This window comes from Marmota flaviventris, chromosome 2 (genome assembly GCF_047511675.1).
Source record: "Marmota flaviventris isolate mMarFla1 chromosome 2, mMarFla1.hap1, whole genome shotgun sequence".
NCBI classification, from domain to species: domain Eukaryota; kingdom Metazoa; phylum Chordata; class Mammalia; order Rodentia; family Sciuridae; genus Marmota; species Marmota flaviventris.
The window spans coordinates 193170503-193198037 of NC_092499.1; the positions used below are offsets into that span (position 1 = coordinate 193170503).

Genomic DNA, 27535 nt, shown 5'->3' on the forward strand with positions numbered 1-27535 from the left:
GAGCACTTCACTGCAACAGATACAGGAGACACTCACAAAGTGGACCCTGAGGCAGGTGGCCTGGCGTGACACCCCAAGAAGAAACATATTTCATCTCTGTCCCTGATTCCTGGCACAGAGTTCGTAAAACCCCTGCAACGTCCTGAGCCATGGGAGTTTAAGAGTGCCTTTTGTCATTCATAACTGGCCCCTTCCACCAGACCTGGCACTTGGTGAGAAGAATCAACTGTGTGATTCAGGGGCTGGAACTCTGCACTGTCTGGGAGAGGAGGGTCAGTCACCCATGGCTGGGGATCTCTTCAGTGCCCCCTGTGCAATGAGACCTCCAAAGTCTGTTGAGCCACAGGGTCTGAGAAGCTTGGAGGCTGGAGATCATCCCGAGGTGCAGAGAGCAGCACTTGCCGAGGGCCTGGAAGCTCCTGGAATCGCTCATACCTTGCCCTGCACATCTATCCCATGCGGCCCCTCCTGACCTGCATCTTTTATGATAATCTAATAAATGCAACAATGTTTTCCTAAGTTCTGAGAATTATTTTGCCGAACCTGGGAAGGGAATCACAGGGATCCCAAAATCGGTAATCAGGCAAAACATGAGTGGCCTGGGCACCCGAATTGTCATTGGTGTCTGAAGCAGTGGTAGTCTTGTGGGATGGAGTCCTGCATCTGCAATCTACTGTGGGATTGAGAAGTCACAATCAGAACTGATTAAATTTCTGGAGATTTTGGAGATTTCACATGGTAAAAGATATCGCACATTTGGTATCAGAGATCATGTCATTAAAAAAAGAGTACAACTGGTGATAAGTTTTGTGAAGGCAGTTAATGGGGGGCAAGGGTCCTGGGGGAGGATACAAGCTTCTTCAGAGGTCACTCAGAGAAGGTCTCTGTGGGGCTGATTCAGCCAGAGGGTTGAGCCATGTTCAGGAAAACACCTTCCAGGGAGAGGGTAAGAGCAAAGGCCCTGGGGCTAGCTCACCTGCTACAATTAAGAGAAAGCACAGCACACTACAGAGGGAAGGGAAGGGTGTCAGAGGCAAGACCAGAGAAGGAGCCCAGGCATCATTGCATGACCCCTGGAGGCCAGAGACAGATTCTGTGTTTTATTCTGAGTCAGACACAAGACTTACAGCAGTTTGAAAAGAATGACCCTAAGAGTGATCTAACCTAGAGTCCCAAAATTATCCTGACCAAAAATGGCAACGGTGGCTATGAGACAAGAGGCCAGTGCAACAGTCTAGGGGACGATCTGTGGAGCTGTGACCTTGAGTGTGACAACAGGAGTGCTAAGAACTAAAGCCAGATGCTCTGAACATGCAGGTGACGGGACTTGCTAAGAGCTGCTGGTGCAACAAGAGAGAACCAGAGGAGTCCAGGAGGACTAAGACTGACCCTCTCAGCCACCAACGGGAAAGGCAGAGCTGCCGCACGGGGAAATGGAAGGACTGAGCAGCCGAGTGGAGCTGGGTTAGGAGTTCTACTGAGAGGTCTTTGGTCCAGTCAGCTGTGGCACAGAGAGGGCTCAATGGCATGGGCAGTGTGACAAGACCTCAAATGTGCAGGGGCCCTACAGGTCAAGGGGCACAGTGGCTGCAGCACAGAAGGGAGAATATACCTGACTGTCAAAGACCAAAAGACTCAAACAACAAAATTCTCTCCTGGGAATAGGAACTGTGGTTTCCAAGTCCGATATCTGCCACAATCATTCTTTTGTTTGTCTGTCTGTTTGCTTGTTTTGAGACAGAGCCTTGCTAAATTGCTGAGGCTGGCCTGGAACTTGGGATCCTTTTGCCTCAGCCTCCCAAATTGGTGGGATTACAGGTGTGGGCCACCGCACCCAGCTAATCTGCGATTTCTAATCCACCATATCTGTTTGAAGTCCCAACCAATACTAGTACGAAGATAAACTAAGGCAAATTGGTTATCTCATAGCATAGAGCCAAATTCACAAATAGGGTTACTGAACGTCTCTTTCATTTTCAAACGAACTGATGCAAAATCAGGTCTAAGCAGTCTGTTTCTCTTGCTCCACTGGATCGCAAGAGGATGGTGTCATAGACTTAATAATATTATTTAAAGTATAGACTAGTTATTTGAAAAATGACTGCAAGTCACACTTAACGTTGAGATCTTGACCTACATGGAGAATATGTGCCTTCCTTTCTGTAGATATTAAAGAAATCTTATCATTCCCTCATCTTCAGTGCACTATGTTAAATTTTGCATCCCTGTAGAGGAGGAGTTGTCATTCCATAACTTCTGCATGGTTTAAATTTTAAAGGCAAAAATAGGAACAACCAACAAAGACTGCAATTTTTAATAAAAGCAAAAAAAATAGATCTAATATTAATTAAATGGCTCATACTTTTCAGCAGTTACTATGAGACAGATGCTAAACCTCTAATGCATCCATGGCTCTATTCAGATGCAGGACCCCTGCCTTGTTGATACAAGAGAATGTAGGTCAAACCTCCAGAGCACAATAAAAGCAGAACCTGAGACACAGCACATGTTAAAAGCCAGTCCACTGGAGTGGCTTGACTCCTGCCCAGGTGAACCTGGACATGGTACTGACTCCATGAAGCCTTGCCTTCCTCATTAAGAAATGGGATTGTGACAGCAGCTGCCACAGACTGAGAGGAGGCCTGTAGGGAACTCGGCTCAGTACCTGGTAAGAAGCAAGGGCTCAGTGACCAGGAGGGAGGCCACCTTAGCTCCTCAGGCTGTTGTGACCAAGCCCAAAGGGGTGGTTTATCAAAGCATGTACTTCTCAAATCAAATCAGCTCCTTAAATTATTTAAGGATTTTGTACAAAGCAACACTTTTTAAATTCTCAAATAAAAAAGAAATTGAACATTCTTTTTTTAAAAAAAAAATTTTATATGTATTTTTAGTTGTTGATGGGTCTTTATTTTATTCATTTATTTATTTGTGGTGCTGAGAATCGAACCCAGTACCTCACACATGCTAGGCAAGTGCTCTACCACTGAGCCACAACACCAGATCTTGAAAGATTCTTGTAGAGCAAAAACATGAATCCCGAGACATGTTGCATGGCTTTCAAGAAACTTGGTAATATGAGGTATTCTGAGCTCAGGAGGCAGTTTATAGAAATAGAATTACCACTGAGAAAAACTCATTTTAAATTCAGTGTTATAGACTCCATGCAAAGATGCTAAAGACTTAACTCATATTAGTTTAGAAGTGGGTCTACTCCCTAGACCATAATTTTTTTGAGGGCAAGAACTAAATTCAACTTCAGTATTTCTAGGCCTAGAGAAAATCTTGATTTTTTGATACGTATATAGTAACTGAACCAATGAGTGAATAGCTATGCTAATTTTTTCAACATCTGTTTCTGGGCTAGATCTTGGGTCACTGCAGAGCATACATGTAGGGTCAAACCATCTGAGCTGGATCCCGTCTCCACCACTGGGAGGAAGGAACCCACATTTTTTTGTGAGGATAAAGCTCTTGGCACAAGATGTTACAGACAGAAGATGCAGCTCAGAAACATTCTACCGACCCCAGACTAACAAATGCCCAATAAAAGCCATAGTAATTGCAAAGGGTTTAAGGTCAAGGTCTTCCCTTACTGTGTCTTTCCCTTGGCTGTAAATGCCCCCTTTAAATACGACAGAACTCCAGAACACACACATGTGCTTTGTCTAAGAGGCAAGCGTTTACCCGGCACTGCTCAGCTCCTTTTAGACTAAATTAGAAGCCCAATTTGAATAGAATTAGCCCCCCCCCCCCCATGTCGCATCCAGGTTCTTATTTTTCTCTTACAGTAATTAAATATGCATCTGTAGCTGACAAGGGGTTCTCCGCATGCGTATTTAAATATAGCTCTTCTTCCCCTATAATGGGATTGTAGAACCGGCACACTCGGCCCACTCAAGGCATTACACACGGGGAGATGAGAATATGGGAAGCAGATTCCGAGATGCTGTCTATCTTTAGCCTGAGGGCGCATGACACACGGCAAGTGCACATCTTACTATTACACACACATCCTTTCTGCTCCCCCAACCCCCAGTTTAAGAGTCAGAAGCAACTCAAGTCGAAAGAGATGTGTATGTCATGAACTGCTGTCAGCCAAAGCATCCCCCGATCACTGAGCACCACAGAGAGGCACCCAAGTCTGCTCTGGACATGCATGTAGACCCCGATGAAAGCCGCTGAGTGCCAGCCGTCAGGGCTCTCTGCGGCAACAGCCTGGGCTTCTGTGAACTCACTGCTCCTAGGAGGCAAAAGCACCTGGGAGTTCAAGTCACTTCATGTCCCCTGGTGGAGCCATGCCACTGTCCACTGGAAAACAACAAAGGCGTTTTTCCTTGGGACTGATTTTTGTCTTGATAAGGAAATTAACTTTCTACAATGGATTAATCAGGAAAGAACACAAGCTCACAACTCCACAAATTGGCACCTGAACTGACATTGGTAAGAGGTATCCAGTTACAAGTTACTAAATTCTCAAAGGAGAATTTAGTCATCAATATCAAAGTGATGTATTGTGGTAGACAAAAAAATGGGTCCCTGGATATCAATAACTGCAGAAGAGGGGAGCGTGTTACCTTAAATGGCAAAAGGCACTCTTTAGATGCGGTTAAGTTAAGGCTCTTGAGATGGGGAGATGATCTAGAATTACCTGGATACGCCCAATGTCACCACAAGTCTCCGACATCAGACAGACAAGGGGCAAATGGAAACAAAGGTTGGAGCAATGCTCTCGGAAAATGAAGGAAGGGGTCACGTGCCAGAACCAAGGTGGCTTCTAGCATCTGCAAGAGGCAAGAAAACAATTTTCCCACTGAAGCCTTCTAAGGAACACAGTCTTGGGACACCTTGATCTTAGCTAATTGTTACTTAGCTACTTGCCTCTGCGTGGGCACATATGTTCTTTTGAACTTTTCACCATTGCAAACAATAACGCAATAACTATCTCTTACACCTGTGTTTATGCACATGGGATTTCTCTCTAGGTAAGTAAGTAACACCTCTTCTAAAACACTCCACATAGGACACCCTTTACATAAAAGAATACACATACCAAATAATTATGTCTAGGGAAACAGGTAGGTATTTATGTAATGCCTGAAAATCATCTATAATTATATTAAGCAAACTGGTAGCAATGGTTGTCCCTAGGACGGAACCAAGACAGAAGGACACTGGCCTTGGTGTGTTTATTTGTACAGTTTTATCGTCCCACATGGAGAATGTCCTATGCATTATTCATGTAATTAAAGCCAATAATGAGATATAGAGGCACCCGTTACTAAATTAGAGTGAGGAGACATCCCTGGACAGGACTCAAGGAACAGTTGGCACAGAAATGGGAAGCAGAAGTAGCAAAGGGACATGAGGGGAAGCACAGGACAAAAGACAGTGAGGGCTAGACCAGCCACTCATCCCATCCAGGGCTGTGTCCCCAGCATGGACCCCAAAGGAAGTTAGGTAGCAGAGAAAGGTCATCATCCTCTAAAAGGTTAGAAGGCTGGTGTAGTTTGCCCAGAGCCCACTATGTCCCCTGCACACCTAAGACTGTCACGAAGCAGCCAGCTCTCGGGACAATTATTCACTTATCTTAACTTCTTTAAAAAAAAAACACTCCTCTCAAGGTTCAAAGCCCTTCTACTTCCAGAAGACGGAGGTTTAATCAACCTAGGAAGACCTTGCCTGTCTCATTTATCACAGTGTCCTGGGCCCAAGAGCCTGGCTCAGAGATGGTGACTAATAAATGTTTTTAAGTGAATAAAGTCTAGGATTCCAAATTCATGCAGCACCACTCGCTCCATTAACTTAACTCACACTTACTCTGTTTTCTTCTGTTTGGATCAAAGTGCATTTTTTTTTAAGGTCAGAAAGAAAAACAGCCTAAGGGGTCTTAATCTGGAAAGGTGTGCCAAGCACTGAGCTCAGAGTTCGCAAGGTCCTGTTGCCCCACGGATCTCTGCAAAGTCCAACCCTGAGCTGAGGGACAAGTTAGTTACAGCCCCCGGACTGGCTCAGAGAAATGGGTGCTGGTGCCAACCAGCTCAGCATCTGGATCAATGTGCATTTCCCACTGGGTTAAAAGTAACAGAATTAAGAGGGAGGGGGAATCATTTATAATTAATCCAAAAATCAGGGCACGAGGTCAGGTCCACCGGAGCCCTGATTATCTGCGTTTGTTTTTAAAGACAAAGGAAAGAAGAGAGGGACGAAGCAGAGAGCGCATTTCCATAATTCAGTCCTCTTCAATACACTCCAAACTGTTGGGCAAAAGCAAAGATAACAAGGAAGCCCCTTTCCTTGAACTTGCTCCTCCTCGCTTAGACAGGGACCTCATATTACATGTTCCTTCTAACATCGATTTTATGTGATCTCAGACCCTAGAGAGATGCCTTACTTTTCATTCATTTCTGGACGAACCCCATCTTCCATTGTTCTTCCCTGACCACCCTCTGTAGCAAAAGGAAAAAAGAAAAAAAATGGTAAAACTTCTCTCAGAAAGCTAGTGAAGCTGTGGTTACTAGGCAACCAACCCTCCATATATTTTAAAATAACTCGAAGTTCTTTGGCAAAGGAAAGAGAATATTTAAGATCCCATTAAGCTTTGAGTTTTTAAAGCACACCTGAACCAAAGTGAGCAAGCAAAGCGTGCTCCGCTGCCATTTCTGGAATCCTTGGAATTCCTCATCGGTCTGAAGACTGAAGGAGGACCATGGACTCCTAGAAATTCTTGACATCTTTTGACAAGTGAAAAAGGCGAATTCTCATGCTCAGCACAGCACTGGGGTGATGAGGGCTTGGCAGAATTATTCAGAATAATGAAAGAGGAGAAAAAGTCAAGTTGGCATCTGTCAAGCCAGAAGATGTGACTTCCCAGGGGAAACTCCAAAGGAGCCCTGCTTTCAAAGTCACGTGCCCAATAACTGCAGCGGTTATGGCAGATGAGGGGCAAAAGACCCTCTCAAGCAATCAGAATCCCAAATCACTCAGTTCTCAGTTCATCTCTCCAACCTCACCCTGCAGAGAACAGCAATTGTGCAGAGTTGGGTGCAGACACTGAATCCCTTCAGAATAAGCAACTCAGGGACAAAATCCCAGATAGGGGAGGTCATCCCAAGGTCATCCAAACTCCACAAACAAACCCCACACGGATAACCTGGCCTGTTTTAAAAAACACCTTTACAAAATAAACGTCTGCCGTTTTTTTCTCTGGTTCAATCTAAAATTTAACAATTCTCAGCATTCAAAAAATGTCTCTCAAATGTATTGGAAGTGTTACTCCTTAAAAATAAATCCATTTTTGTACTAACCTCCAGAATTAAAGGATAAATAGTCAACCTCAACTGTTCAAAATCTCTCCCTGTATTTATCCCTGCAAAGTATTTTGTAGGCACCTTACAGCCCACCCTTCTCCTAACTTAACAATCTGGCTTCTTTTACCTCCCTTTGGAGGTCTAATTCTCTAGCCCTTTTATGACTCACTTCTGAGCTACTTGCCACCTCTCTGGTTTGTTGAATGAATAAATGAAAGAAATGAATTATTACTAGGGGGAAACTGGTATCCTGCAAATGGATGTGTGGTTGTTATCCCCCGTAAGGCATTCCAAAATTAAACCAAATTTCACATTCAATCCGATTTCCAATTTTGTTTTAAAATATTGGAGAAAAGGACAAAGCTGAGAACCTAGGCCTGAGTCAGCAGGCAGGACTATTTTACCATAATCCTACTCAGGTCTTCTCACATTTTTATGTTGGCAACCTGCCAAGACGTGACTAATCATCACAATTATAGCCCACTTCCAAGCACCCACTGTGTGTCAGTCCCCTGGAGTTTGTATCGCCTACTATGTGTCTGTAAACCGTTAATCCCCAGGATGCTCACAACTGCCCCACTGGTTAAGTCGCACTGTTATTCTCACTTTGTGAAACTGAAGTTCTGAGGTCAAGAAACTCGATTAGGGATTTCAACACAGGCTATCTGAAATAAAAGCATACGCTTCCTCTACAGTGAACAATCTCTCCAACCAGGAGTCAAGTCCATCCGCGACATGGAGATGAAAAGGAGAGATTCACAAGGTAAGTCAGGAACAGAGAGGTCGTGATGGGATTTCCAAACCCTGGGGGCCATTAGTGACCGTAGGTGCCCACCAGTCTTCCAGTCTGAGACAAAGGAATTTAAGTAACTTCTCCACTCTTTGCTTTGTCACATGGAACATGCCACTTCCAAATCTCTCTTGAACTTGAGAATGATGTGAACACTTGCTAGAAGGCAGAGTGTTTGCCGATTTGTTTGTTTAGCTTCCTCTTTCATTCCATTTTACCTACCACACATGTAAGAGGGGCTCGCCTCAGATGGCAAGTTTACACTGGGCTGAAGTACAGTCACTTGGTCATGGAACACACTCCGTGGCCTGTTCACACATAGCACTTAAGGACAAGAGACTTATAATGATTAAGCCCCATTTATAAAATACAGATGCTGTTACAAGTATGATTAACAATACTGTTGTGTGAGGACTAAGTGAATTAAGGAACACAAAGCCCTTGGCACAGTACCTGGCAGACAGCGCACTCAACAGAGGTCGATCGACTGCTGCTAGATCATTTTACTTACTGGGAACTGTGTTCTTCTGAGTGTATTAGAAGAACAATCATGGTGGCCTATTTTGCCCACAGTCCCAATACAGCTACCCGACCTCTGGGGGCTTCCCTCTTGGGAAGCAGCAGAAGACTGCCCCTCATTCAATGGTTCTACCAGAAGTTTTTTCCAGAAAGTCATAATCAGACAGTGATGTGCAGAGCCCCTGAGCCCAAGCTGGGAAGTTGGGGATGTATTTTAGCTGGGTATATAACGACTCCAAACAATCTGAGGACCTGCTGATAAATAGGGAGGAAAAAAGACACCTGTCAGGTGTCCAGCAGGGTCTAGGAAACAAACCCACTGCAGGGATTTGTGGGTGAAACTGGCCCAGCCCTGCACTACTGCTGCTTTCGCTCCTCCGTATCCTTGATCACTTTCTATCCCACTTCTGCTCCAGGTGCCTGAGGTCAGGACTGAGTCACAGAAACCTGGGGGCCACTGAAGTCACCATCCAGCACACCTCAGTGCAATGAAGCAGATCCTCCCTAGCAAATTTCTCTGGATTTCCACATGCGTGAATACTACTAAAGATGCTTCTGTCTCTCACCAAGCACACACTTTACCATCCTCCCTGTCCCACAGGTGAAGAACTAACCAGCCTGTACATCTCAACCACTGGTTACTAAATACCATCACTAAATAATCTATAAACAGCAGAGTCAGCTTCCCAAACTGACCCCTAAAATGAGGAAATTCACAATTCATAGTTTTAACAAACTGTAGTGGTCCAGGTCAGTCAACTCCTTTCAGTTTCTGTCAATCCTCATCAAATGTCACCGTGGTCTAAGTGACACATGGTACAAGTCAGACAATGTACAACTCTGCATTGTTATTGATTATCTTCCCTTGAGGAGGAAAAGTCGTTTTTTTCCCCCCATTAATTCTCTGAATAAGTCTATTTTTTCAGAAAGACTTTATTTGAAGGAACAGAGGAAAGGTCAGAAACTTCTCTGGAGTTCAAAGGTGAGTTCTCTCGTTATCTGATGGACGTCCACCATTTGCCTTGGTTGGCATGTGTTTGCTCTCACTAGTGGGCAGTGCTCCAAATGTCCGTTGTGAAGCCATCTTGGCTCTGTTGGGACAGGGAAGGCAGAACCCATGCCAGGGCCCGCGCCAGTTCTCCAACCCACCATCTCAGTCACTTGCTCACTCCGAGGTGGATGGATGGTCTAATTCTGCCTAGTGAGAACCAGGCTCAGAATGTTTCCTCAGCTCTTAGGGGAGAGAAAGAAACTCTTTTCTGCCTCTCTCTGTCTCTGTCCCCCCCAGCCAGCCCCTGACCCTTCTGCTGATGGATGAGTATCCGAAAGGGTCTGAGCTGGGGAACAGCTCTTGCAACCTTGGGAACAGCCTCTGAGAATGAAAGGACACAAAGCCAAGAAGGAACCAGGCCCAGGCAACAGGCTGTTCCTCCGGCTCGATGCTCTCCTGGGCCTTTGAGTCTTAGGAGCCAAGACCAATCTTTCTCTCAGTTTGGATTGGATTCTTCTGTCATTTGCACCATAACTGACAAAAACTCCAGCTAGAATCTGTACCTAGAGTCAGTCAAAAGTGGATAGCTGTCAAATTCCCAGGGAATTATGAACAAATAACCCACTAAACTATTGAAACATTTTTTCTTTTTTTAAGAGGTCAGACATCTGTCACCTTTTCTACTGTCCTTTCCTTGGCTGCACCTTTAAGTGAAGCCAGAGCAAGGATCTTCTGCATGGACCTGAGTGAGGTTAGTGAATGACCTCCCCGCCTTAGACCTAACTGTCCGCATTAGCAAAGCCGAGTCAGGACTTCTGCTGAATACCTACCACACACCAGACGCTGCAGTACTCTACTTAATGTTTAGCTCAGCATCCAGCACACAGAAAATGCTCTATAATGGCAGCTGTTACTGTGGTCGGCGGCGGCGTCCTTGATGCTCAAGTCCAAGGCTCCACTGACCTCAGACACAAATGCTACCGTACACAGTCTTGCTAAGCACAATGGACAGAGGTGTTGAACAAGCCCGCTGCTCTGAGCCCGCTAGCTCATGCCCATTTTAACAGGCTGCTCGTTCGACTCCAGAGGCCCAGAAGTGAAATCGAGTGGATTTGCAGATGGGGCATGCTCCCCATGGCTGAGCAGGGAGAGTCATTCTGGCCCAGTGAGCACACAAAGCCAGGCAGACTTCCAGCCCAACACACCCCAGGGCCACGTAAGTGAACTCAAGCAAAGCAAAGTGGGGAGGAAGGGCCGACTGGATGCTGAGGTCAGGAAGGGAAATGTGCCCGCGCCAACCAGGCTGCGGAATAAGGGTCAAGATCATCTTGAAAGCCCCGAGATGCTTCCCTCGATATTTCAATCAATTTGTTCAATTATTCATTATTTTAAAGTGACATTCGGAGTATAAAATACCTGTCTTAGCCATGACCAGGAATTTAACATAAAACAGCTTATTCTCTCTTTAAATCTAATAAGAAGCTTAAAAAATTTTATAAGCATAAAGTTTAAAAAATTATGATAGTTAGCAAACAAATGTTATAGAATTTAGTATAGTGTGACTCTTTAATGACTGAGCATTTGTGGACAGGAAAAACAGCTCCTTCCTTCCCTGGCGTGCTAATCAAGAAAGAAAAGAAAAAGACCTAAGAGCAGAGAAAAGTGAATAGCTTTGTTTATCACAGCAGCAACTTTTCCAGGGAATTTTAGTGTAAACAAATAAAGATTGCAAACAAAAAAAATGTAAATTGGGGTTTTTTTTAATTTTTTTTAAATTTTAAGACAGGGTCTTGCTAGTTGCTCAGAGCCCACTAAGTTGCTACAGCTGGCCTCCTGCCTCAGCCTCCTGAACACTGGGATCAAAGGCATGCACCCGCACATCTGGCTGTGAATCAGTATTTTTTTAAAGTACCCGTGCAGCTGTCTGAAAGCTTCCTGTGGACACTTTGAGATTTTAGTATAACTGGACAGGTTTCATCAGACTGGCCCCAGGAGGCACCTATCTCCTGGAGAGGTGGAGGCAGGGGTCGGGGCCAGCTGGCAAGCAGTCTGTCTTGGAAGGAAATTTCTCCCTGTGATTAAAGCTTGGTCTTTACCAGCACGAGTTATCGGCTTACAGAATTTAATTAGAGAAAGTGGAGAGGAGAGAAAGGAGGATATTCTGGATCACAATAAATGTTCATGTCACCACCTCGCTTCCAAGTTTTTCATTTGTTCCTGCTTTGCCCAAGTTAAAGACTGCAAAGGCAAGAAAATGAATGTACAGTGCTTACTGGAACACAGGGGACCCTCACCAGCTTAAGCCCCCATCAGAATAAAAGCTGGGGAGGATGTCGAGAAAAAGGAACACAGACGCTGTTGGTGGGACTGCAAATCCGTATCAACCACGTCGGAAATCAGTATGGAAGCTTCTCAAAAGACAAGGCATGGAACCACCCTATGGCCCAGCTACACCACTCCTCAGGATTTATCCTAAAGAATTATAGTTATCTTACTACAGTGATAACATGCATACCCAATTCACAACAGCCAAACTATGGAACCAGCCTAGGTGTCCATCAAGGGATGGAGGGAAAAAGAAAACATGGTATATCTACACAATGGGGCTTTATTCAGCCATAAAGAAAAATCATTTGCAGAAAAATGGATGGAACTTGAGAGAACTATATTAAGTGAAATAAGCCAAATCAGAAGGCTGAAGGTCATGTTTTTTTCTAATATGTGGAAATTAGAAAAGGAAAAAGAAAAAGAAAGGTGTATGCGTTGGAGGGGGGAATCTCATAAAAATCAAAGGAACATCAGTAGAAGAAAGGGACCAGAGAGTGGGAGGAGCGGAAGGAAGGAGGAAGTGTTGGAGAGTGGTGCTGGCCAAATTTTATCCTTACACTGTGTGCCTGTGCAGATATGTAACAATCCCCGTCATATGTACAACTATAGTGCACCAATAAAAAAACATGGGAAAAAAATAAATGAATGTATAAAGCCCCCACTGGCCTCCAGCACATGTAGGAACATAAGAAAATCCTCCCAGCACCCACAGGCTCTTCTCGACGTGGCCCCTCGCACAGCTCTCCATCTTGCCATCACCCTGCCCACCCCCTGCTGACACTCTTCCTTCTAGATGTGCTGAGCTACTGCCATCCCTATGTGACATGCATGCTTCTTAAAACCCTCAGGTCTCGGCCTGGGCAATACCCTCTACTCTGGACAGATACCTCCAAAATAGAGTGCAGTGAAGTGAATAAGACATATTAGAACTTTTATTTGTGCACATATGGCAGTGTTTCTGCAATAAATAAGAAACGAGTCTTAGTAAAACAATACTGTTTTATGTGGATTGATAACAAACATGCATGATCAATAAAATAGTGGGAGCTGCATTGATGCAATAAACTGTGTGGTCAAAAAGGCTTGAAGACTGTGACCTAGGACACACTCTGTCTTAAAACTTCACTTTCTCCCAGCTTTGCCTGGATGAGTCCTGTTTGTCACACACTTTCACCAACTGCCCTTGAGCCCCGAAGTGGGATTGGCTGCATCTCCCACAGCTTTCTGCTCCCATTCTTGCCAAGACCTTGACTCTCTGCACAGCGGCCCATGATAGTTGAACCATGTCATCTCTCTCCGTAAAACACTCCGATGGTTCTCAGAATATTCAGAATGTTTTCCCACTGTGGACTCCAAATCTCTCACATCATCTGACCTCATAGTGCTCTCCAAAGTCACATGACTGTCCTCTCTGTCCTCTAGGCTGTGGCCCCAATGACCTTGCTGCTGTCTTCTCAGTAACACAGACAACCCACCCTAGCCCTCAGCTCTGCCTCACCATCTTCCACACAAAAGGGCTGCCCCCCAAGTCTTTTGTATTTCTTGTCCTTGAGTCTCTGCTTTCCCTGACTTCTCAATCTAAAGACCGGGACTTGCCTACTACAGCAACTCTCAGGTGCTGATGTGCCTAGACCAAAATGAATAGTGTTGCTAACTATAAAATACTTGGCAGAGTTTTGGAGAGTTAGCAAATAAAAGAATGAAAAAAGCTTTATTATTAATTTTATAAACATTACATGTTCCAGTGAAAATATTTTAGCTATTCTGGATTGAATAAGATGTTATTAAAGTTAATTTTACCTATTTTATTTAACAAGGCTTCTAGAAAGTTCTAAATTGCGCCTGTGGCTCACACGTGGCTCCACACTGCATTTCCTTGGGCAGCACTGCTCAAGGACATAAGTACCTTAATGGTCTCTATAATTCTTAGTTCCACTTCCCATTTTCATTTATTTGCCATCTGCTCCTCATCCCAGGCCCACTATGATCTCTTTGAAGGCAGGATCTTCCTCTGTCTTGTTTACACTACATCTTCCATGCTGCAGAAGTTCCTGGCACACTCTAAGTTCTCAATAAATATTTGAAAAACTAATGATTTTATAGCATCTTTTATACTAAGAGCTAATGCGTGTTGAATATTTAGATGCATTATCCAAATAAAGCTGCTGCCCCTATTTTATAGGTAAGGACAAGGATATAGAGAGATTAAGAAAGCTGCAAATGGCTAAGTCCAAAGAAATCATGCCTTGGACCCAGTCTGTCTGGGTGGTTCTGCTAAAGTCACACAGACCTACAGCAGTGATGCCACACAAAATCACCAGGCAGTTGTCTTTCTCCCTAGGAAGGCTCAAGCCAGAAACAGTTCAATTCAGAATTCTTAATCTTCACCCCCAAACCTGCAGAACCTCAGTTTCTGCCAACTTTCCATTAATCACCCCAGTCCTCCAGCTGACCAAGGCAAGATATGGAAGTCAGCCCTGATCCTTCCCCACACACTCCTGTCCTTCCTTTTACCTTACAGGAGGACCCAGCTGCTTCTCACCACCTCCACAGCTCCATCCTAGCGGCTTGGAGTGCTGCAGAGGCCACCACTGGAGCTCCCAGCTCCCACTCCCTCCATCCACCAGCAGGAGTGACGCTTTTACTATGTAATCTAAGGCTAGGCACCGTGGTGCACACCTGGAATCTCAGCGGCTAAGGGAGGCTGAGGCACGAGGATTGTGAGTTCAAAGCCAGCCTCAGCAAAAGCAAGGCAGTAAGCAACTCAGTGAGACCCTGTGTCTAAATAAAATACAAAATAAGGCCAGGGATATGACTCAGTAGTTGAGTGCCCCTGAGTTCAATCCCTGGTACCCCCCCCCCAAAAAAAAAAAAAAGAAATGTAACCTAGGACCCAGCTCACGGCCCTCCAGCAGCCTTCCCTCTCAGGGAAAAGGAAATGCAGTGTCCTTGCAGGAATGGAGCAAATCCTACCCCCAAACTGCAGGCTCCCTGCTCACTCCACTGCAGGCACACAGGCCTCCCTGTTGGTCAACACCCCACTTCCACCTCTGGCTTTTGTCCTATTGTGCAGGCTGCTCCTTCTGCCTGGAACATTCCTTCCTCGGATATTCACGTGGCTCCTTCTCCCCCTTTCCTTGGGACATTGCATGGATGTCACTCTTTCATTCAGGGTTCCCTGATCACCCCAATTAAAACTGCAACTTACCACACACACACACACACACACACACCACCTTCCCTCCCTGCTCTGCCTTGTCCCCTCCCTGCTCCGCCTTGACCCCTCCATGCCACAGGATAACCTGAAACAGTTCACAGTCTTGTTTTTGCTTTTATGCTTTTCTATCTGTCTCCCCCATTGGACTCTGAGCTTTTCAGGGATTTCTCTCTGCTTCTTCACTCTTGTATACCCAATGTCTCAACATCATAGCCAATAAACTTCTGTGAACTGAATTTATGTTTTAACTTATTTAATCAGGGTTGATCAACTTCTTCAGTAAGTACCTTAGACTATGTGGAACAAAAGACCCCTGCCATGACCACTGGACACCGCTGTGCCACTCAAAAGCAGTCCAGAGACAACATGTAGATGAGGGGGCGTGGCAACGCTCCAACAAAAGTTTACTTGCAAAAACAGCAGCAGAGAGAAAGGCTATATTCAGCCATGTATAGTGTGCCAACCTTCCTTTAATCCTCACAACTATGTGCTGATTTGGGAGCAAAATATCTCCATTCTGCAAAGGTTGTGAGCAATGTGCCCCAAGACCAGCTGCTTCTAAAGTTTAAAAACAGTTCCAACCTGTGCAGTCAGATGCAGGGTCAGGCACAAGTCCAAGGGTACAGGGGAGCCAGGAGATAGCACAGGGACACTAGCAGGACAAATGGAAGCATCCCTGGGAGAAGCCAGTCCTGGCTTCCTTCAGCACTTACCAAACAAGTCCCTGGGATCCTCAGTCATGAGGATTCATCAGACACCCAAAGTTCTCTAATGGTACTGGCAGAGCAACAAGCCCCAAAAATCTGAGCCACACTGGATTCTCACCCCGCACCTCAAAGCCAACCAGCCCTTAATGGAGCCCACCTTTGTCTGATATGTGGCCAAGACAGGTCTTCCACGTGGGGGTCTACAATGAAGAAAGTCACATGCCCGGCTCTGCTCTCTTTCCTTCTGCCCACCACATCATCCTCTACCTCATCATTTCCATCACTTAAGAAGTGGAGATGCAGAGGAGACCAAGCGTGGCATCAACCATCTGCCCTCGCTTGCACTGGGGGAGGAGCAGAGGCTGGACTGGAAGATGTGATAAATAACACAGAATCCTACAGTGAGGAGGGTATTCATTCCATCACGTCCATCCTTGTGAGGGCTCAAGGAGAAGGTTCCATTGGGTTGAGAGCAATCATTTTTCTAAAACTTGTTGGTCTTCTTTTTCAACAGAGAAAAGCCTCCCAGAGCCTCCCCTGAGCAATGTATCTCACAATGTTCCGGGCAGCTTTTATCTTTAGTTACCCTTAGAGAAAGGCTGATTTTATATCTACTCAGTTGAGCTGGGAACTACATTTCCAAGAACTGTCTCCCTGTCTAGGTCAGAGTTGGCAAGGATCACAAGGTCTGGGAGGTGGGAATGAAGCAGCTGCCCTGTCCATGCGTTCCCAACAGTCAGTGCGGTGTGCACTGCCCGTATCACGGGCCTGGTCTCTGGCAACTGGTTCAGTGGGTCGGCCTGGGACAGAAGTGGGGCTGCCATTTATTAAGCTCCCTACTGATCCTCCATCAACCCCCAGGAAAGCTGGGCCAAGTCCCTCTTCAACTTGATGACAGGAACCATCCTCTCCTTCCAGGACACCCTAGCATTGAAGCTGCTGGGCTGAAAGTATTGTCCCTCAGATGCTTCCAAGCCGTTTTCAGGGGTTCCAAGTTCATCTTTGCACCAAGCTCACCTACGCTCTGTAAACCCACTATCAGCACTGCAGAAGAAATCAGCCCAAGACTCCCTTTAAATACCTCCAAGTGGCTCTGCTTCTCTGATGGAACCTCAACTAATTCAGCACTATTCATGCAAAACGTTGCTATTTCTTTCATTAATAATACTGCAATGAAATTTAAAACAAAACAAAAAGTAAATCATTTTAACGGAAGATAGCTAGTGCATAGCAGTAAAAACTGCCCATAGATGTGACAGAAACTGGAGGCCATGTGGAAATGACTGACGTTTGTGAAACATACCGTTATTTTCTATCCTCTGTAAGAGGCATAGATGAAGGCAACCAAAATCTGAATGAGATCTAATCAATGGATTTTCCCATGCCTATTTCTACCTTTTCATTTTCCACACTTCACTCGATGGTACTATACTTATACTTCCCTTATTTTTAAGCCATTTGTACCCATAAGTCAAAAATGGCAGTACAATAGTGAATTATGCTTTTTTAACTTCATAGTTAAAATTGACTTAAAAAAAAAAACATTCAGAATGATTTCAGAAGTGTATTTTAATCAGTTTGGCTCCCAGCTCTCTCTCTCACCCCTGCACCTGTCTCTGTCACTAGCTAGCAACTGCATTTATTCCTCATGCAAATACCAGCAGATACCTACAAATATAAATACACAGCTGCATCTCCCCCTACTCACCCACCGTGTATTCCATACACACCACTGATCAATACTTCCAGATCATGTGAAAAAAATCTTTCAGCAGCCATAAAAATCTGTTTTACATAAAATTCACAATACCACTTACTTAAAAAATTAAAGGAAAGAAACCTAAGAACAAAAATATTCACTGCAGTGTTCTTTATAATGACAATAAAAAGGATAAAAGACTTAAAAATTCAAAATTAATAGAATAACATAATCTAATACTATGCAGCCAGAAAAATGAAAAGAAATGAGGGTGATCTCTAAGTCATGAATGAGAGATTTTCAAAATGTATAAGTGACACAAAATAGATAAATAATAATGTATATAGTGTATGTATCATTTCTATTATGGGGGAAACAGAATGTAAGTACATACACCATACAAATGTAAAAATGTGCAGGTGTACGTATGTATATACACGCTGACATATGGCTGAAATATAGCTGGGAAAATGTGTAGAAAACTGATTGCTATTTTGGAGAGAAATGAGTGGCTACAATAGAGGGATGAGAGAGTTTTCACTGTGTACCTTTTTAACTTTTAATGTTAAAATTTAAATCCACATAAACTGTAACTGAGTAACTGTTAAATCTGCATTTAAGTGGTGTTAACTGTTAGAGTGACATTAAAATGACGGATTAAATGAATGCCTATCAAAGAAATATTTGGCATTAATCCATTTCTGGTTTACTCCGAGTCTTACACATTATAGGAACTTGATGAGAAGGTGTTGCTGAACTGATGAACGAATGTGTGCAATACATGGAGCTACAAATGAAATTAAATGCATTAAATATTTTAAGCTATTACAATAATCAGGTGATTAGTACAATGATTATTCAACTGACTCAGTTGTTAACTGGTTTCTGATGCGCTACCTACACACCACCCATAGCCCAGGGGCAGATTCTCTGTGAGCAGAACTTAGTGACAAGTGCACTCACCCTGTTCATTGGCTTTCCCAGCACTGCAATGGATACAGATAGCTTTATCAATGGGAATGACTTACAAAGGGCGCATGCCACATAACCAATTTAATGTTCTCCATTATTAGCAAGAATAAGGAGTAAATTGCATTCACAGCATTAACTGAGGGATTAAATGTGCTGAAAACTCAGAAATCCATATCACATGCTCTCTTCCCAGTTCAAAACAAATGAAATCTGAATGCTCACTGAAATCATTTGGGGGCAATTATTAATGTGCTGTAGACGTCACAGCTCACCCTAGCAAGAGTGCATTTTAATTTTTCTCTGGTTATAATGGAATTCCTTAATGAATTAAAGAATTTGCAGAGGCTCAAAAATTACGGAAGTCACAAAACACCATACATGTCTTCATGCTAAGGGCAGAAAAATGTATGAGGAGGACCATAGGGATAACTTGGTTAAACTACTTAGTTTAAGGTCCTGAGCCAAGTCCTATAACCAGAGCATGGCTGACTGCAAAGCAAACAGAATGACAGTTTCGTCTTTGGCATGCCGCCAGATTTCTAGTCTTAAACACTGATCTTTGTCCTCTCAGACACTGCAGGCAGCAGTGTAAATTGTCATAGCCCATAGGGAAGTTAATTTATGATATGTATCAAGGGTCATAAAATATTCAAACTCTCTAGCCTCATAATCACATCCTTTCCAAGGAAACAATCCAAACCATGGTCAAAGTTTAACAGCCTGCATGTTATTTGTAATTAGAAACAATTTAAATGTTTTAATTATTGAATAAATTATGCACCTAGTCATCATGGGCTTCAAAATTATGGTTTTAAACATTATGTATCCATTTGTGAAAACAGTCACAATATAAAACAGAATAGTCATCCCTCAGTATCCATAAGGAACTGGTTCCAGAACCCCCTACAGACATGTAAATCCCTGGAGGCTCAAGACCCTCATATCAAATGGTGCAGTATTTGCTCAGAACCTACCCACATCCTCTTGTGAACTTTAAATCATCTCTGAATAACTTACAATGCTGAATGCAATGTAAACACCATGTAAGTAGTTGTCACACTGTATTGTTTAGGGAACAGTGACATGAAAAACATCTGTACATGTTCAGTACAGTTGCAAGTTTTAAAAAATGGTTTAGAGTCAAGGTTGGTTGAATCCACGGATGCAAAACCCAAGGATTGGATAATTGATTGTACATTTAAAAACATATACAGGATAAGATGTTGGAAATATGTACTACTTGCAACCATGTGCAATTTTTGATGTTTAGGGTGAAAAATGGAAAGATACATGCTACAATAATAAATTTGTAGTCACACAACAGTTTATATAATTTTGTAACAGGGAAAATATTGGAAAATGAAGCCAATGACTATAAAAAGAAAATGTTGATTGGCATCGATATACTCTTTTCCGTTTTCTCTGTTCAGTGTTCAAATTTTATTCGCTGTATCCAATGAGGTGATTTTGCTATTAAAATTCTTCTAAAAGGTTCTATTTATGGAATTTTGCTCTAGTCTCTTTTCCTAAAGGAATAAATAGCCCTGCAAAGAGTACTGGGACAGCCCAGTGGCACCACTACAAAGCTTTCCAAGTCAGCTAGGGGATTCCTTTGTGTCCCTTAAAGTAGATTGTTTAGTTCTTTTCTTTATGAGAAACTTTTGAAGTTTCTCCTCCTCTTTGAAGAATTGGGTAAGTAATATTCAAGATAATATCTAAAAAGACAATATTAGGGTAAGAATTCAAGGTTTTCAACCAGTCCTGTTTTTCTGACATTAAAATGGCCAGTGCTCTCTGTCATCTGATACTCCAGCCACTTAGTCAAATAATGTGGTCAGCCATAAAAACAGAGGGGGTCTTGTTTGTGTAACCTCAGTTAATCAGCCTAATCTTTCTAGTGTACACATGGTCTTTTTAAATTGTCCAGAGAGAACATAAGCAAAGCAGTGTGCCTCACACTTAGTAACTGCTCCTCTCTACGGGCTCAAGTTCCAACTGCCTGCTGGCAGAACATCCTCCCTTGCAGTCTGTGGCTGATGCCTGATTCACCCTCACTTCCTCACCCACACAAGAGCCCGATGCACTTCTGGGTTTATCTCCATCAGGGTAGGAACAGGAAGCAGATCCAGCAGATATGAGTACCACAGCCATAAATTCAAATTCTATCCCATTCTTGGCCATTTCTATGACTCAGGACAACTGCAGACCTCTTTGCATTTGCATTTCCTGAAACCTTAAGTGGAGCTAAAACATAGGACCTTAAAGAATCAGGGAAGAGAGAAGGCAGAGATAAGGAACATGATAAACTTAGAATGGCAGGCTAGAATCCTCAGCCTCCCTCCTAAGGGAGTAACCAATGATTAAGCTTTGCCCTAGGGGTTAATCTAACTTAATTAAATGCACTCTTACCCAAATTCTAGGTTCATGTTGTGGACCGTGTGACCTCGGACAAGTGAGTGCTCTGATCCTCAATTTCTTCACCCATAAAATGGGAGTCACCAACAGTAACTAACTCTCCCAGACATGCCTGGGGATAGAACCTTGCAGAATCACATACCAGCCACTGCTAAGCGCACCTCAATGAAGTGCAGACTCAGAATACTAATTTACATAGCTCATAATTTCTGTCACTACTGCTATCTTTCAATATCTGCAAGAAAACAGAACACAATGATGGGGTAGTCAGATGGCTTTATTCTTCCACAGAAAAACACTTACTTGGCTTAAGAGTTAAAACCTATAAAAATATTAGTTTTGGGAAATGATACTTTATAAAATAAGCTCAAAGGGACATAACCATCTCCTTCCTCACTTTCTACTATTATCCTAGGAAAAAATACATTGGTTATATAAATTACAAAGTTCACCAGGATCCTGCTCTTAAATATTTAATGTCATTCTGTTACATACAGCAAACACCAACATTTGCAAAGTGATTGGGAAATCTGGAAGTGAACAAATCATCGAGATTTTTTGCAACTGAAAATCAGCTTGATTTACTCTGAAAAAACTGACTCGACTTCCTTTTCCCATTTGTTCAATCTAACCACAGAGCCTCAAAGTCTAAAGCGGTAATAGTAAACATACAGGGTATGAATCCAAACCCCATCTCTCTGTTGAGTACCTGAGCTGCTATTGTTCTCTTGACAACTTAGTATGATATCTAAAGAGACGATGCAATTTTCTAATTTATGACATTGAGAAGGATGTTGCTGAAACTCCATGCTATCAATGCTCTTAATTAAAACAACATTAATAATGGTCACTAAAGGGAAATAAATTTCATCCTAATTGTCCAGATGTTATATAATGGTCGTGCAAAGCCAAAATAATTATGCTAAGGTACCTAGCTATCTCTCCTGAGAAGGAAAATATACAGAAGAAAGTGACAAATGGGTACATTTACATATGGATGAGCACAATCTGTCAGTCTCCAAGGTCCCACCAGATAAATACCAGAAAAGGTCAGTGACATTATTAGATGATGTTTTTCAGGACAACACAATATATGAATATATGCCCTTATCACACAGAAAACAGAATTCCAATATATTTTAAATAAAGTGGGCTCATTTAAAAACTCTCATTTCCCAGTGACAGGTCCTAATCTCTGGCCAATTAGGATCTATAATATTTGCTGCAAAAGGTATAAATGTGCATTGTAAAATCAAACACACAGATAGTTAAATAAATACATAAACAGATTTTTTTAAAGCAATTAAAAAAAAAACAGCTAATGACCACCCAACTCACCTTACTTCCAACCAGTGTCACTTCTTAGAGGAAAACCTTAGAAACCATGCCTTTCTTCATTTTTCTTCAGCCATGTACTAATATACATGTGTACATATTGTGCCAAAATTGTCCTTTTTTCTGACATATTCACAATATACTGGGATAGTTTTCTACAAGATACAGCAAGGGAGGGAAGTAGAAGCCTGCCTACAAATTCATTATTTATTCATCCATAAAGACTTCATATTCATCAGTGGGTGATTTTTCACCTTACGGATTATAGTACCGTCCAAACTTCCACTCCTTTTAAGGGACACCTGCTGTGGTTTGTATCCCCTCTGAAGATCCTGTTGAAACTCTCCCCCAGTGCAATGATGTTAATAGATGGGACCTTTGGAAGGTGATTGGTTCATGAGGGCTCTGTCGTCATGGGTGGATTAGTGCTTTATATCAATGAGCTGGAAGGATGTGATCCCAGTGACTCAAGAGGTTTAGGCAAGAAGATTGTAAGTTCAAGGCCAGCCTCAGCAACTTGGTGAGACTGTCTCAAAATAACAAATAAAAAGGACGGAGAGAGCAGCTCAGTGGTAGAGTAACACCATGTTTAATCTCTAGTACTGGGGGCGGGGGAGAAGAAGAAGAAGTCTGGAGGAAACCAGAGATAAACTTTTTTTTTTGCTGTTATTTGCCCTTTTGCCATATGAGGACACAGCATTCCTCTGCACCAGAAGAGATAGCAAGCAGCAAGGCACCATCTTGGAAGCAGAGACTGGCCCCCATCAGACACCAGACCTGCTAATGTCTTGACCTTGGACTTCCAGCCTCCAGAAGAGTGAGAAATGAATTTCTATTCTTTATGAATTACCCAGTCTGTAGTATTTTTTTATAGCGGTACTATCAGACAAAAAGCAATGCCTTTTACCAACATGCTGATAACACTATCTGCCATAATTATAAGTTTGGAAATAGCTGTTTAAAGAGTGAAGTACCTGTATATTTTCAAATGCAAGACTATTTAAACTGATATTTTAAATTGACAACAATTTGATCCTAAGTAAGACATGAAGCAGTTCCTTCCCATTTTGGTTTGTGGTATTCATCCACTGGTTCATTAAGGGCTGTCTAAGCTCTTGGTGTTATGGTTGGCTCAAGAATCTAAGTGAACAACCAGTTAAGGTCTCCAGCTTTAGAAATCTGCTTTGCAAAGCAACCTACAGACTAAGAAATGCTCTACACCAACTCTCTCAATTAGGGTTCACAACATCCCTATAAGATAGGAACTATCTCATAAATAACACCATTTAGCTGAGGACTTTGAGATCAGGAGAGGTTAAGTAACATGTCCAAAAGCACAGTGAAGCCATGACACAGAAAGATCTGTCTGCCACCTCTCACAGCCATTTGTCATCTTAGTTCAAGGTTATAGACTTAACAGCTTAAAAGTACCATTCCAAAGAGGCCAGAGCCTTACAGAAGTCATGAAATCTCCCTTAGCCTCAGTTCCCCATCAATAAAATACAGGAATCGAACCAATTAATGTCTTTGCACTATGAATGTCAACTTCTTTTTTCTCTAATTGGAATAGGTGAACTAAGATTACTTTCTTTACATGTTATCCTTAAATTTAATATGGATTTCATTGCATGCCTTGTTAGATCAAAGAATACTGAGAAACTCAAAAATAACATATTCTTTCTGTTGGTCTTTTCTCCAATGAATAATATACTAATACCTTTCTCAGTTTGAAACCTTGGAAGATGAAATGCAAAACTGCTATTTCTAACTTTAGATACTTAATAACTATCTATAATCAAGATTACAAAATCCCTGGGATACATGACCTTAACTAGCAAAAAGTTTACTCATTCTTAAAATTAACAGTGGAGCAATTAGTCTAACAAAAGGATTTTTTTTTCACTTTTGAAAAATCCAACCTCGTCTATCTCTGAAAACTCAAAATTAAAGGTCAATAAAATGTCCAACCTCTACCCCTCCCACACACACTTCATCCTGTGTCTCTCTCTTTCTTCAAAATGAATTTAACATCAGAAATTCACTTCTGAATAAAAAGAACCATTTCAGTCCTATGTTTAAAACTGTCAATCTCATTAACAGATATCCCAGAATCCCAGGAAATGTACTTCCTTCTGAATCCTTAATCAATCTCAAAACATCTGCTGGTCAGCACACCTCTGTAACTCCATTTCTCCACCTATTACACAAACACTCCCTGGAAACTCAGAGTCGCCTAGTGGATCCAGTTATGAGGGAAAGAAATCAAATTGTCTCCTCTTGGTGACTGGGCTATTTCATGGTCAAATGCCCTGTCAGGATGAAAGTGGAATCAAATCCCCTGACAAAAGCATTTCCTTCCCTCTGGGTTGCAACAAGCCACAGCCAGAATTACCTTTTTATGATGGTGTAAACAGGTTCTCAGGAAAGAGAGCTATAATCAGACCTTTCAAGAGAAAAAAAAAAAAAAAACTCAAGTAATATGCATATAAATCTCACTTACTGTTTACTGGAGCTTCTTCCTCCAGAAAAAAATAACAGGGTCGATACTGACAATTTACCCCATCTAAATTTAATGTAATAAAATAAAGCATTTTCATTCAATAGATAAATCTATTAAAGAGACCAGAAATCTTTAACAACATAATAAATTTAATAAGTCACCAAATTTCCATTTTATGAAAATTAAAGAACAACAGCTTTTAGAACACTGGATCCAAACAGGGAGAAACTATGGACCAATAAATCAAGCCAGATGCTCATAAAAGTTCTGGATGCGTCTTTGGAAGGCTGAGCTAAAACAGCAGATTCTCATTTACACATCAAGGTGTTACTGCTTTGAGTTTCCTGGGAAGCAGATGCTGGGAAGGAGATTTGCACACAGGACACTTACTGGGCAGAGCTCTTGGGGTCAAGGGTACAGATCAGTCATAAGTCGCTGTCAATAAAGTCCTCCCAGGAACCTGGATGCTGCAGAGCTGTCCCTAACTGGAGCAGTCATTGAATGTGAGCAATGCCACGGGAAAGGGGGCTTGGCTGTGGGACAGGCAGCGCTCTGCAGTGCTGGGGGCGGGTGGGCTCAGCAGCACTCCTACTTGCTGGGGGATGCAGCTTCAGCCCTGAAGGTGGGGGTGGTGGGGTCTGGGCCCACCACACAGGCCACGCCAGTCATTTATTGTCAAGATTCCCTCAAGTAGGCCATGGATTCTGAAATGTCAGTCTGAAGGGAAAGGTTTGACTTCAGAGGTGATAACAGTGACAGAACAAGAGTGTGATGGAAAGGAATGGTGGTGAAGGGGACATGGGTAAAGTAGGGAGTGTCCGTTCCCTTCCTGAAGGTCTGCTGAACACTGAGGCACAATTACAAAGCCCAGAGCTGGGAGAGGGCCCTCACTCACCATTCACTCCTCAACAGTTATTGAACAATACCTGAGAAAGAGCAAGAAGAAGGAAAAAACAAGGTGTGACCCCATGGAGCTCACAAGCCAGTGAGCTAAAACCAACACACACGTCACTTTAAAGGGATGTGAGTGTTTAGAAGAAATAAAACAGGGCAGCACCGTCCAGTGGAATTCTCTACGGTGGCGGAAATATTTTACATCAGTATCATCCAACATGGCAGCCACTGACGACTGCTTATGTGGGTACACTTAGAATGTGGACAGGACACTAAAGAACTGAGAATTTTTTAGTGATTTCAGCTTATTTAAGTGCCAATGTCCACATATAGGTAATGCCTCCCCCACCGTGGGACGATACCCGTGAATCACTTGAGCTTATTTGAGCATCTGCATTCAGCCTAGAGCCAGGGAGACTTAGGTTTGGCACTGCAGACTGTTTCGTGGCTCCTCCCTCTCAATGGATTGTGCATTGGATGTCACCCCTGTCTTTAAAGGGCTAGGGAGACCCCTCTCGTAGATCCAGAGTGGGGCATAACCAGTTGGAAACTGTACAGCCCACCTCCTGCCTTATTTGGCAAAGAACATTCCATGGAAAAACCTTTGATGCTTCCCCCATATAAATAAAGCAAGGGTGGGCTCTCTCTCTCTCTCTCTCTCTCTCTCTCTCTCCCCCCCCCCAGTGTGGAAGCTTGAAAGCCATGCCCCCCCCCCCCCCGCAATACACACTTTCTAAAATTACTTCCTCATCCTGTGGTTTCTTTGACGTTTTCTCTATTTCTCAGCCAGCCGGTTAAACGCAGAAGAAACCCAAATTCCACCACCTGCGCAGGACGTGGGCAAGGGTCCCCTCCACAGTTTAGATGGGGGATGGTGTCAGGAAAAGCAGTAGCATATCAGTGACCTCCCAGATGATGAGAGGCAAAGAGAAGGGGAAGACATTTCCAGTAAATGAAAAAACACATGAGGGAGAGCAAAGGAAAGAGTTGCGTTACTGCAGGATCAAAGGCGGTGGGTTCTGCTCCTGCCTGATGCTGGGGAGTGTAGTAGGACACACGGCCCGCCAGGCCAGTGGGGTCCACAGGGCAACGTCTTGAGCATGAGTGAGGGTAAGTCACTGGAGAGTTCAAGCACAGGCAGGCAGGATGAGGCTGAATTTTTAAAGTGATCAATGTGCCACATGCAGAATAGACTCACAAGTGAGGGACGGAGCCAAGGAATGGAGGGATAAATACATCTTTAAAAGTTGAACTGATATCCATGCATGTGCTCCAGTGTGCTTGCACACTCACGCGCGCACAGACGCACACACGCACACACATACTCTGAGCTAGAACCAGGTACAATAAATACTCACAAGCTCTCCTGGCCCCAGTGTACCTGCATAGCCTCCAAGAGGAACTCTGGTTTATGAAAACTGTAAGTGCATGACTTTGTAAGAGCAACTTCCTTTTCAGGGTTTATCTTAGAAATACAGTACCAAGTATACAAAAACACATGCCCAAGCCTGTCCCCGCTTCATTGTTTAAACAGCAAAAACAGGAAATTATCTTAATATGCCTATTATTCATGCATTAATTAAATAAATCATGGCATAAACAAATAAGCAAATACTGAGCATCCATAAAAACTTTTGGAATGTGTTCCAACATAAAGTAAAAGAAAAGGGACAGACAATATATAATATGAACACAAAGATGTAGAACAAATGATATATGTACACACATAGCACATGCACATTTACATATGTCTGTGCATAAAATCTCTGCAGATGTGGAAGAATCTGCTAAGCATGGCCATCTTGGGAAATGAAATGAATCTGTGGAAGGTAGGAAATATCCTCTTCATTGACCCTTTTTT

At 42.9% G+C, this 27535-nt stretch overlaps 1 protein-coding gene across 2 annotated transcripts in view; it reads right to left on the bottom strand.

Annotated features, from left to right (window-relative positions):
• Dok5 (docking protein 5) overlaps positions 1–27535 on the bottom strand; it is a 149765-nt gene that overhangs the window by 108907 nt on the left and 13323 nt on the right. Inside the window, exon 1 of one of the 2 annotated variants that reach the window (XM_071607381.1) lies at positions 27033–27067. The exons of the other annotated variant lie outside the window; for it this stretch is intronic. The gene's annotated coding sequence lies outside the window, so the exon portion shown is untranslated. Of the gene's footprint in view, positions 1–27032; positions 27068–27535 lie in introns of those variants that run through there. 2 annotated transcript variants of the gene reach the window in all.